General features: G+C 47.1%; 1 protein-coding gene and 1 long non-coding RNA gene across 10 annotated transcripts in view; both read left to right on the plus strand.

The window, feature by feature from the left end:
- Positions 1–12338, plus strand: part of EML1 (EMAP like 1) — a 186245-nt gene that overhangs the window by 103887 nt on the left and 70020 nt on the right. The gene's annotated exons all lie outside the window — the stretch shown is intronic.
- LOC146401918 (uncharacterized) lies at positions 438–5603 on the plus strand. The gene is made up of 2 exons (XR_014811369.1): positions 438–1992; positions 2623–5603. It is a non-coding gene; the product is annotated as an uncharacterized LOC146401918 (long non-coding RNA).

Below are 12338 nucleotides of genomic sequence, written 5' to 3' on the forward strand. Positions count from 1 at the left end.
TACTAGTCAGATTCATTTCCACTGCACCACAATGGGAACTCCCATGCACCCTTAATATGGACAGAGAACCCAAACTTAGAAGAACAGGGGAGCAGTCCTAGGAGTGTCGAGATCATGACCAGAAGGGTGTTGGTGTGTTTTGGCTGGATGTTGGTGAATTGCGTAGCCGGGGTGCAGGGTCGTAGGTGATCCGTAAGTGCGTGTTGCGTCAGGGAAGGAGCATCCACAGTGAACTGGAGAAGTTGTTTATCAGGACTCTCTGGGACGGGAGAGCTTGGAAACAAAAGCAAAATCCAGGAATTCCCACCGTGGTGCAGTAAGTTAAGGATCCGACTACAGCGGCTCAATTCTGCAGAGGTGTGGGTTTGATCCTCTGCCTGGAACAATGGGTTAAAGGCTTGGATTCAAGCCCTGGCCCGGGAACTTCGATATACCATGGGTACAGCCATCAGAACAAAACAAAACAAAACAAAACCAACATGAATCTTTGGGCCCCTCTCGGAGGCTGTTCCACCTAGAATCTTTTGGTTCTAATCTCTCATCTTTCTCCATCCCCAGTTTAAACCATCATCCAGTTCAGCAGAGCAGACCCTTACTGGGTCATACATGAAGTTCTGAGCCAAGTCTGGGACACAGAATGGGCAGGCCCTTCTCTGATCTGCTCAGAACCCTGAAGCTTATCACTAAACCGCCCCTGTCCCCTTCTAACGAGTAAACCCATCAGAGGCAAAGCCTCCTTTAAAAAAAAAATCCCTTTCTCTTCTGCCCGGGAGAACATAACCTATGGCAGAATTCTATACCTATAAATAGTAGATTTCTGGCACATTTAAATCACCGTCTTATTTCCCCATGGTGCCTGGAAACAAAACAAAAAGCAGCATTTGTGCTTTAAGTAACTTGGCAGTGACCCTCTTCTTATGCTTTTGGAGCTCAAACATCTCGTAAAAACTCCCCTCCTGCTGATTAACCTCCTGCCGTCTGCTTTCCACTAATACACCTCGCCCAGTTGTGCCAGAATTGCTTTTCCTTACGGATTAGCCTAGAAAACGGAATTCATCTTGGCTGTAAAATTCCTTGGGTTAAAACATTTTGAGTCTGCCGCATGCAAATGTCCCTTTAAAATTAACTTTCTTATTTTGTTTGGATTTAACCAACTCTTTTGCCGTTACCATCTTTTTCTGGGAGTCAGCAGAGGGTACCCTCTGATGGTGTGTGTGTTGGTTTTTTTCCTTTAGTACTTAGATCCATTCTCATGCATCTGTGAAAAGAAATCTATTTCTTTGACCTTCAGGGTAAAATCATCATCATACATGTCCCAGCTCCAGGGACATGTATGTGCCAGGTGGATGTCTTCGTTTTTGAATAACCTTTTTTTTTTTTTTTATTTTTCTTAATGTTTCAGCCACACCCACAGCACGTGGAAGTTCCTAGTTAGGGATCAAGCCACAGCAGTTACCCAAGCCGCAGCAGTGACACCACCAGATCCTTAACCTGCTGTGCTACGAGGGAACTCCAGATGAGTCTGTTTTAAATAGAAGCTAGGTTGGTCTAGGTATTCTTGACCTACTCAGCTTTCCAAAAATAAATCTGATGACGACTGTATCCTAATGGGTCCATTTGAAGTCGTTGCTTTATATAAAACTTGAGACTCCTAAAACTTCTATTTTTAGACAATGAGGGGAACATGATACAAGGGCCTGCCCAGGAGTTTTATTTTCTTGATTAAGAATAAAGTGTGCTTTTTTTCTGAAACTTATTCTAGTGTTTTTCATAGTTAGAGTTGCTGTTTCTTTGTAACATTCTTTTCAAAAGAGAAAATAAATCAAAGCATGATAGCCAGCGTCACACCAAGATAGAGGAAAAAATTCAGGGAGTTCCCGCTGTGGCTCCGTGGTTAGCGAATCCCACTAGGATCCATGAGGATTCAGGTTCGATCCCTGGCCTCGCTCAGTGGTTGTTAAGGATCTGGTGATACCGTGAGCTGTGGTGTAGGTCACAGACGTGGCTCCAATCCCACGTTGCTGTGGCTGTGATGTAGGCCAGCCGCTGTAGCTCTGATTGGACCCCTAGCCTGGGAACCTCTGTATGTTTCGAGGGTGACTGTAAAAAGAAAACAAACAAATAAACAAAGAACTTGTTGCTGTGTAATGCATCTCCACGCAGAAAGCCGCAGCCTGCAAAGTTTGCTGTGTTTCTGGGGAATTTACTTTCAGATAGGGAGATTTGGAATGTTTTAATTATGCTGTGTGTGGGCTACGATATAGTGGAAGAAAGAGAATCAAATAATTTATGGAAGCTTATATTCTTGAAATTCTTGCTAACATTAAAGTTTTTTTCAGCGTCGTGGTTAGCGTGGGGCACAGAATGCGGTGAACAGACCCCCTTATGAAGTGCTGTTGTGAGTGTAAATACAGAAAAATGCTTGATGCAGAAAGGGGTTGATTGTAGAATTATGCATATTGGAGAAAAGTTGCATAGGAAACATTAAAAAGAGCAAGCAATGGAGTTCCCATCATGGCTCAGTGGTTGACGAATCCGACTAGGAATCATGGGGTTGTGGGTTCGATCCCTGGCCTCACTTAGTGGGTTAAGGATCTGGCATTGCCGTGAGCTGTGGGGTAGGTTGCAGAAGCGGCTCAGATCCCGCATTGCTGTGGCTCTGGCATAGGCCAGTGGCTACAGCTCTGATTCAGTCCCTAGCCTGGGAACCTCCGTGTGCCGTGAGAATGGCCCAAGAAATGGCAAAAAAGACAAAAAATAAAAATAAAAATAAAATAAAATAAAAACAGCAAGCAATAGGGACATGGCTGGAAAATGCAGCACCTTGAATGCCTGAGTGCTGTGTGATCTTTAAAAATGTCTGGGCTCTTGGTGACAACAGGGAAGATGCTTCTGCATTACATCACAGAAGCAGGATGTAACACTGGAAATGCTGCATAATTTCAACTAAATAGACGCCATCGGAGTTCCCGTCGTGGCGCAGTGGTTAACGAATCCGACTAGGAACCATGAGGTTGCGGGTTCGGTCCCTGCCCTTGCTCAGTGGGTTAACGATCTGGCGTTGCCATGAGCTGAGGTGTGGGTTGCGGATGCGGCTCGGATCCCGCGTTGCTGTGGCTCTGGCGTAGGCCGGTGGCTACAGCTCCGATTAGACCCCTAGCCTGGGAATCTCCATATGCTATGGGAGCGGTCCAAGAAATAGCAAAATAAAAATAAAAATAAAGGTAAAGATAGACGCCATGTACGCAAGGACGAATGGAGAGACCTATACCAAGAGTTATCTCTCTTTTTTTTTTTTTCTAAGTGATAGGAGGATGCCTTTTTTGCTTTTTGATACTTTTGCTTGGTTTCATGTCCTTTGATGTACATTCCTTAATAAGCAAAGATCTTTATGTTTTAAAAATGGCTCCTTTCCTACCACCTAAGCTGGTCTCCACCATCCGTACGGCACTGAGATCCACTGCAGGGCTCCGAGCAAAGGTCCAGAGGCTGGAAGGTGCCCTCGTGTGTTCTCAGGAAGACAGGGAAGCATGGTTTGGAGTTAAATTCATAATAGATTCATTGTAGATGTGCACGGCTAATTTCCATCTGAGTGCTAGGGCAGCGCTGTAGGATTTTAATGTAAAATGTAGGTTAAAATAGAGTCATTGTCCCCCGTACGTGGGGATTGTCTGGTTTGTTATACTTTAACCAGCAAGAGTCCCTGTTTCTCATTTAAAGTTTTGCATGGGAGGGAGACCGTAATTTTTTTAATTTCTTAATGGCTCATTAGAGTCAATTTACAACACTGTGCCAATTTCTGCTCTACAGCAAAGTGACCCAGTCATACATATGTATACATTCTATCTTCTGTCATGTTCTATTACAGCATCTTTTATCATGTTCTTCTGCCGCGTTCCATCACAAGTGATTGGCCATAGTGCTCTGTGGTTTGCATCTACTCACCCGACTCCCATCCCTCCCACTCCCTCCCCCCCTCCCTCTTGGCAACCGCCAGTCTGTTCTCTGTGGTTCAGAGTGTAATCCAGAAGCTTTCCTTCCGAAAAACTTCGGGACACCTCTTGCAGACTTTTCTGTTATTTCTACTCAGAGCCCCACCCATTAACAGATCAGAGAATGGATACATATAAACCAAAACCTTCTGCTGGAGATGCTCACAAACCAGGCAGTCCTGATGCCCCAAGATATGAAAACTCCATCTTGGCAGCTGGTGCCTGCGGCTGCGGTTGAAAGCGGCTGCAGGTCATCTTTGAGGGCCTCGGTCACATTCCCAGTTACCCCGATATTCTGAATAATATTTGTAACTATCACTTTTGAATTGGGTAGGTGCGGGCCTTTGCAAAGATATTTTGGATATATTAGCTTATTTCATTTCTCCACAACCCTTTGAGGTGAGTATTCTCGTGTCCATTTCACACATGCAAAAGCAGCCTGGGAAACTGAACCGTTTGCCCCGGGTTATACAGCGAGTTAGGGGAAAGCCGGGATTGGATCCCAAGGCCCTGGCTGAGCATAGATTATTTCTGCCATCGTGTTGCTTTGCTGCGCAAGCCTCTTAGCAACATTATTTAAATTAGCATTATTCAAATCAAGCCAGATATTTAAGAAATGAGTAACTGTATGACCTGAAATGAGAGTTCCTTTTTCAAAGTATAATTTGATTTGCAAAGTGCCCCAAATACAATAAATCATATTCAGCATGTAATTGTGTGAAATATTGTATTATAGTCCCATCACAAATTTTAATTAGGTAGGTGAAGCTAACAAATGAAAATTTTCAGAAAGCTCTTTGCAGTGAATGAAATTAATGAATATTTAACTTAGTTCTTTATCCTGGTTAACCAAAATGAGCAATTGTTTCCTCTTCCTTGCTTGCTGTGCTTTTCCTTATCTTTTTCCTTATGTATTGGTTAATTACAGAAAATAAGTTCTCCTTTCTTTTAGACAGAACATGCTGCAGTTCTTCCATTTTCCTCTCTGATTGCCTTCCCCAGTTTAGATAGGTGTTCATTAGTGATTTATAGAAAAGGTTTAGAAGGTATATTCAGTTTTTCAGAGACTAAGAAAGATCATTTTTAAACTTTGTATTATGGAAATGTTCAAATGTATATAAAAAGAGAAAGAAAACTATCTCTTTTTAGCCTAGCTTTATTATTTCTCAACATCTAGTCAATTTTGTTTTCTTTATCTTCATACCCCCTTGCCCCCTGAGACTTCCCCTCACCCCATTAGGATAATTTTAAGCTAATCCCAGACAACGTATCATTTTATCTATAAATATGTAAATATGTATTTCTGAGATGTAAGGATTCTTTTTTAAAAAACCTGTGATACCATCCTCGGACTTAAAAATGAACAGGAGGAGTTCTCACCGTGGCGCAGTGGAAACGAATCCAACTAGAATCATGAGGTTGCAAGTTCCATCCCTGACCTCGTTCCGTGGGTTAAGGATCCAGCGTTGCCGTGAGCTGTGGTATAGGTCGAAGATTTGGTTCAGATCTGATGTTGCGGTGGCTGTAGCATAGGCTGGCAGCTACAACTCTGACTTGACCCCTATCCTGGGAACCTTCACATGCCGCAGCTGCAGCCCTAAAAAACAAAAACAGAACAAAGAGTTGTCTCATGAACTTTTGGAGTCCCCGTCGTGGCATAGCAGAAACAAATCCAACTAGGAACCATGAGGTTGCAGGTTCGATCTCTGTCCTCGCTCAGTGGGTTAAGGTTCTGGCGTTGCTCTGGCTGTGGTGTATGCCAGCTGCTGTAGCTACGATTCAATCCCTAGCCTGGGAACCTCCATATGCCATGGGTGTGACCCTAAAAAGGAAAAAAAAAAAAAAAAAAAAAAAAAAAAGAACAGGACCTTTGTATCAGGTCAGAATTCAGATTTTCCCAGTTGTCAGATAAGTGACTTCTTTAGTAGCAGCCTTATTGAGATATAATTTGTATAACATAAAATTTGCCCTTCTGGAATTCCCTGGTGGCTCTGTGGGTTAAGGATCTGGCATTGCCACTGCTGTGGCTCTGGTTGCTGCTGTGTCAAGGGTTCAATCTCTGGCTTGGGTACTTCTGCATGGACTTCATGTAGTCAAAAAAAAAAAAAAAAATCACCCTTCTAAAGTGTACAATTCATTGGTTTGTAGTAAGTTCACAAAGTTGTACAGCCATTCCCACTGTCTGGTTTTAGAACATTTTTATCACCCCAAAAAGGTGCTGCACGCTCCCAGTAGCCCTCATCTCCCTCGCCCCTCCCCCTCCTCCTAGCAGCAGTCATTCTGCTCTCTGGGTTTGACTTGTGAGGACAGCTCCTATCAATGGAATCAGCAATGTGTGATCATTCGCCACTGTTTTCTCTCACTCGGCATGGCATCTTCAAGGTTCATGCATGTCCTAGCTTTGTGGCTGGATAATGTTCGGTCATATGGAAAGGTAACATCTCGTTTATCTTTTCATCAGTTAATGGACATTTGGGTTGTTAATAAATAACTTTTTGCAGTCAGTTCCTTAGTGTCTTTTTTGACCATATGATTTTCCATTATATTGAATTTTCAATGTTATAGGATTCTTGCACTGCTAGACCCATGCCTGAGAATTCAAATGCCTAAATGTGGTACCATGGACAGCCTCATCTGCCTGACAAACAGTATATTAAAGCTTGAGCATGTGGGAGTTCCTCTGTGGGGCAGCAGGGTTAAGGATCTGGCATTGTCACTGCTGTGGCCCGGGCCCTGGAGCGACCACTTGCAGTGGGCATGGCCCCCAAAATTACATGATGAGTTGGGGTTTGAAGTCTGCCCTAAGTCTTCAGACTTTCGGCCTAGTAGAGAAAAGATTGCATATCCACACGGCGTTCCACCCCTTGCTCTTTTTACTGCAGTGTTGAGAGATCCTTCTCCTTCCCTTTACAGCTGCGTGGTACCCAGTGTGGGCATGTGCCACTCCCCATCGTGGTCTCTTGTTTCACAAATAATTGGTCTTGTGTGTATGGCATTTTTTATTTTTGCCCGTATATCTTCAGGATAGGTTCCTGGAAATGGGATTGCTGGATCCACAGATAAATGCATCTGCAATATTGCTGGTATTAGCAACAGGAATCTTGCCCAGCACTTAAGCAATTATCTACTTTGTCTTGGTTTAGCAAAAGCAGCTTGCCTTCTCCAATTCTGCATAAAGACATATTTTAAACTTTGAAGCATAAGAATATGACACAGGTGGGTACCTGTTCAGATTGAACATCAGGAAATATTTTTCTTCCAGAACTTTCCTTTATGGCAGCGACGTGTTCTCCTTGAGTGGCTAGTCATACTTAGGTATGGAAACGTGATGAAAATAATCTGATATGATGGCTCGTGCTAAGCAGGTATTTAGCCAGCACATGGGTGTGGTTGTGGTGCCGTTTAAGAAGTCACGGGGGACCGGAAGTTCCCATTGTGGCTCAGTGGGTTAAGAATCTGACTGGTATCCATGAGGATGTGGGTTCAATCCCTGGCCTCGCTCAGTGGGTTAAGGATCCAGAGTTGCCATGAGCTGTAGTGTAGGTTGCAGACACAGCTCGGATCTGGCGTTGCTGTGGCTGAGGTGTAGGCCGGCAGCTGTAGCTCTGATTCGATCCCTAGCCTAGGAAATTCCATATGCTGTGGGTGCGGCCTTAAAAAAGGCAAAAAAAAAAAAAAGAAAGAAAGAAAGAAAGAAAAAGGTCATTGGGGACAAAAAACCAAGGATATTTTCAGGCTGAGGACGTAGCAGTGATTGGATGTTGTCAAGGTAGGGAAGCTTTCCAGCTTACCTGTTACTCCAGGCGTGGCTTCCGTGCCCCCTCCGCTATTTTTCTTTCCTGATTTCTCATCACAACTGCAATAATTCTGTTTGCTTTGGATGCTACTCCGTTATAGCTTAATGTGTAGGGTGTATGAGGCCCGCTGGGAAGGCCTGCCGCCTGCACTTGCTGCTCTCGTGGGTTTAAAAAAGATCCCATTTCCTTTTGGGGAGAAGGACCATACTTCTCAGCAGATCCATTCTGAGATTGAATTTTGAAATTATGACTCCAGGAAAGATTTAAAAATGGTGACTCAGAGATGGCAACACAATGCCCTTTCTTGGAATCGGGGTTTCTGTTCTCAGGATGTAGTGCAGCCTGGTCGGCACGTGCCTGTCGCACACCTCCTGCGTTGGCATCACGGCAGGTGTGGCTTTTATGTGGCCTCCAGGCGTTGGAGTGGATGGGACTAAACAGTGTGAGAGCAGCGGCAAAGCAGGGACCCTGAGAGCACAGGAGGCTACCCTCCAACCTGGTTTGGTGGGTGCGTAAGTGTGTGGGAGGCAGGGCCCGGCCCAGGTGCCGGAGAGGAGCTGGGGGCTCTTCCATCAGTCCCCCCGGCCCTCTCTTTACCCTCCTCCAGCCAGCCCTCAGCCCCCGTGACCTGCGCAATGACGCTAACCAGCCCCTCAGCCTCTGCTCCAGCAAGATTCAGCACCTCCCCTCCCTCCCCATCCCAGGGACCAAAAGGAGGGGGAGTGAGGTCAGCATATCTCCTCCCATGTGCCCCACCCCCACCCCACCCCAGGTTGGCAGTATCCCGCCCTGGATGAAGCTGCGGTTCCCCAAGCAGCTTTTCTCTTCTGAGGTTCCAGGAACTCCTGCCACCTCCCCTCTGCGCCCCCTCAGGCACTCAGGTGCAGAGGTGGCAATCACTGTGCTGCCATCAACCCAAGAGATGGAGCAGGAAGCTGGGGCTCCAGGTGGAGACACCTTGGTGATGCTCCTCCCGGCACCACGTCTGCCACCCACCCCAGAAGTGAGACCCCCGCCTGGAGCGGCAGTGCCTAATCAAGCCACCTCGTGAGCTACACACTGATGTATTTGTACAGGGTCGAAGACAAGCAGCAGCGAGGGTTCGACGAACCAGGAGAGGCCCTTCCAAGCTGGAGGGTGGCACAGAGCAGGAGCCTGCAAAGGGTGGTCCCCGGAGCAGCCGCAGCGCCATCCTGGGCACTGGTTAGAACCACAGAGTCGGGTGTTCCCGACGTGGCTCAAGGGTTAACAAACCTGACTAGTATCCAAGAGGACATGGGTTCCATCCCTGGCCTCGCTCAGGGGGTTCAGGATCCAGAGTTGCCGTGAGCTGTGGTGAGGGTCACAGACGTGGCTTGGATCTGGCGTGGTTGTGGCTGTCGCATAGGCTGGCAGCTGCAGCTTTGATTCGACTCCTAGCCTGGGAACGTCCACCTGCCATGGATGCGGCCCTAAAAAACACCAAAAAAAGAAAGAAAAGGGGAAAAATGCAGTCTCAGGCTCTGCCCTGGACCTCCTGAATCTGGGGGTGGGGCCTGATGATCTGTATCTTACCCACCAGGGGATTTGGCTACAAGCTAAGGAGATGAGAACAAGGCGAGATTTGTTTTTTGTGCGTGTCGTGGGGGCAGAGGGCCTCGGTACTGAAGAGCCCAGGTGCGAGGGGAGAGAAAGAAAACTGGGTGGAGAGAGTGAGGGCCCATCACTGAGGTTATAGAAGAGCAAGGGGACGGCGCAGTGGCCCGGGAGTCGGGGACGTTGTCCTCTTCTCTCCCTCCTGGAGGCCAGGCTGTGAAATGGGAGCTGGACCAGACGTCCTGTCCCAACTGGACGAGACAGTGCATGTCAAGTCATTACCACCTGACACGGGCACTCGGAGCTGTTACCGTTGTTTTGCTTTTGCCTCTGGGTTGGTTCTGATGACCTGTCAGGTGGTACAGGGGCCTGTTCATTGTCATTGGAGACCATCCATAAGGGATGTTAGGACCAGAGGGGTTTTTTTTTTTTCGGGGGGAGGGGGTTGATGTTTGTTTTCTCTTTGGCCATGACGATAGCATGTGGAAGTTCCCAGGCCAGGGATTGAACCCACCCTGCAGCAGTGACAAGGCTGGATCCTTAACCTGCTGAACCACCAGGGATCTCCCAGGAGGAGATTCGCCTGGACAGAGCTGGCAAAATGCACCAGGAGAGCAGCCCTCGGTCCTAGGGGTTGCTGGGGGAGCAACTGCAGAGACGATGACAGCCGAATGAAAGACAGACACCCAGCGAGCTCCCACGAGCAGCGTATTCATTGCCCAGGGCCGCTGTACTCAATTACCATGAACTGCGTGGCGAAAAACAACAGAAGTTGGTTCCCTCACAGTTCTGAAGACCAGAAGTCTGGAGCCAGAGTCGCTGGGCTGGAATCAGGGTGCTGGTAGGGTGGGTCCCTCCAAGAGGCTCTGAGAGGGGCTTCCATGTCCGTCTCCCGGCTTCTGTGGCTGCTGGCTGGCTTGGCTAGTGAATGCGTCCCATCGTCACGTGACGGCTCCTCCGATGGCATCTTCACATGGGCTTCTTAGCAGGACGCCCATCACTAGGGCCTGGCTGAATCCGAATGACCTCATCTTAACCCCGTCCATCTTCAAAGCCCCTATTTCCTAATAAGGTCATTTTCCGAGCTTCTGGGCAGACATGAATTGTAACACATATATTAAAAATAAGAACAGAATGGAGGAGTTCCCATTGTGGCACAGTGGTTAACGAATCCGACTAGGAACCATGAGGTTGCGGGTTCGATCCTGGGCCTTGCTCAGTGGGTTAAGGATCCGGCATTGCCGTGAGCTGTGGTGTAGGTCACAGATGCGGCTCGGATCCTGCATTGCTGTGGCTGTAGTGTTGGCCGGTGGCTACAGCTCCGATTCGACCCCTAGCCTGGGAACCTCCATATGCCGTGGGAAGCGGCCCTAGAAAAGGCAAAAAGGCAAAAAGCCAAAAAAAAAAAAAAAAAAAAGAATGGAGACTGAAATATTTGATGAAGTAGAAAGAGGAGGAGGGAAGTTCCCGTCATGGCTCAGGGATAAGAACCCAACTAGTGTCCGTGAGGATGTGGGTTCAACCCCTGGCCTCACTCAGTGGGTTAAGGATCCCGTGTTGCAGTGAGCTGTGGGGTAGGTCACAGAGGAGGCTCAGATCCCCAGTTCCTGTGGCTGTGGCTGTGGCCAGGAGCTGCAGCTCCGATTCAACCCCTAGCCTGGGAACCTCCATATGCCGTGGGCGTGGACCTAAAAAAAAGACAAAAAGAAAGAAGAGGTGGAGGTGGGTGAGAATGGCATTTCTTGCCACCTGGAGACGGGTTCCATCCTGGCAGGATGTGGACATCAACGGGGTGTAGACTGCTTGTAGGAGGAAGGTTCAGGGTCTCAGCGTCAGAGCTGCGGTGTTTGCTTTGAACCACATTAGCTCCGAGTACTGGGTCCCCGGGCGGAGCAGGTGGTCAGGAGATGAGGAAAGAGAACTTGGAGAGAATGGACCAGGGTTGCCTGGAGGGGCCTGACCCTGGCTCTTTACTTACTCATTTATTTATGGTTGCCTCTGCCTTGCGCTTCCTTTAGCATTGCTGATGGTGGAATCTGGATCTTAACCCTCCACCTGGGGTTCAAGGTCCTTGTCTGCTGGCCCCTCACCCTCTTCTTGTGCCCCGATACACACACCTTCCAGCCCTGGCTCCCTTTCCCCCAGCAGGACTTTTTTTCCTTTTCAAAGCAACTTATTTATTACATAAGTAGTACGTGTTTGGGAATCTTCACATGTACAAAAAAGAAGGAAAATCCCCTATAATCTCAGCATCCAGAGAACACGCAGCTGACGTTTTATTATATTTCCATCCAGACTTTATTTCTAGGGTGTTGTGTGTGTGGTGTGTCATTTTTACATGAATTATATTCTTCTACGCACATTTTATAACCCTGTTTTTCATTTGCTACATAAGCTTGGTTTTGTGTCAGGAAATATACTCTTACAGAGTTATTTGTGGCTCATCATTTGCCAGGGCAAAGTTACTGTAGTTGGACATTTAGATACCAGCAAGATCCTTCTAGTGCAGTCATTCCACCCCAACATCTAGAATAATGCCTGGCGCGCAATAGATGCCCAATAACCGTTTGTTGAATGAATTTTTTTTTCTTTTCTTTTTTTTTTGGCCCAGCCGGTGCCATGTGGATGTTCCCAGGCCAGAGATGGAATCCACACTTGCAGCCGTGACAACACTGGATCCTTAACCTGCTGAGCCACCAGGGAACTCCCCTGACTCTGCTTTTTAAACTTTCTTTTGCAGTTACGGAAAAAAGAAAGTGGCCTGGCCCTCGGTTTTCAGAACTGACAAGTTTCAGGGTTTAAAATTTTTGGCATCCTAGGTAGTGTTGTCATTGGTAATGTTTTTAAGAGCCTACACGCAAGCAGATCTAATTCTGGGGTGAACAGAATAAATTAAGTTCTGCTAACATTTTAAAATGTTAACACTTTGGGGAGAGATCAGACAGTTCCCACACTCCCTGTACCCATTTCCCCC

This window comes from Sus scrofa, chromosome 7 (assembly GCF_054392235.1).
Source record: "Sus scrofa isolate SSC_HxYL_T2T_F1_AM1 chromosome 7, Sscrofa_HxYL_maternal_Yorkshire_Landrace_v2.0, whole genome shotgun sequence".
Taxonomy (NCBI): domain Eukaryota; kingdom Metazoa; phylum Chordata; class Mammalia; order Artiodactyla; family Suidae; genus Sus; species Sus scrofa.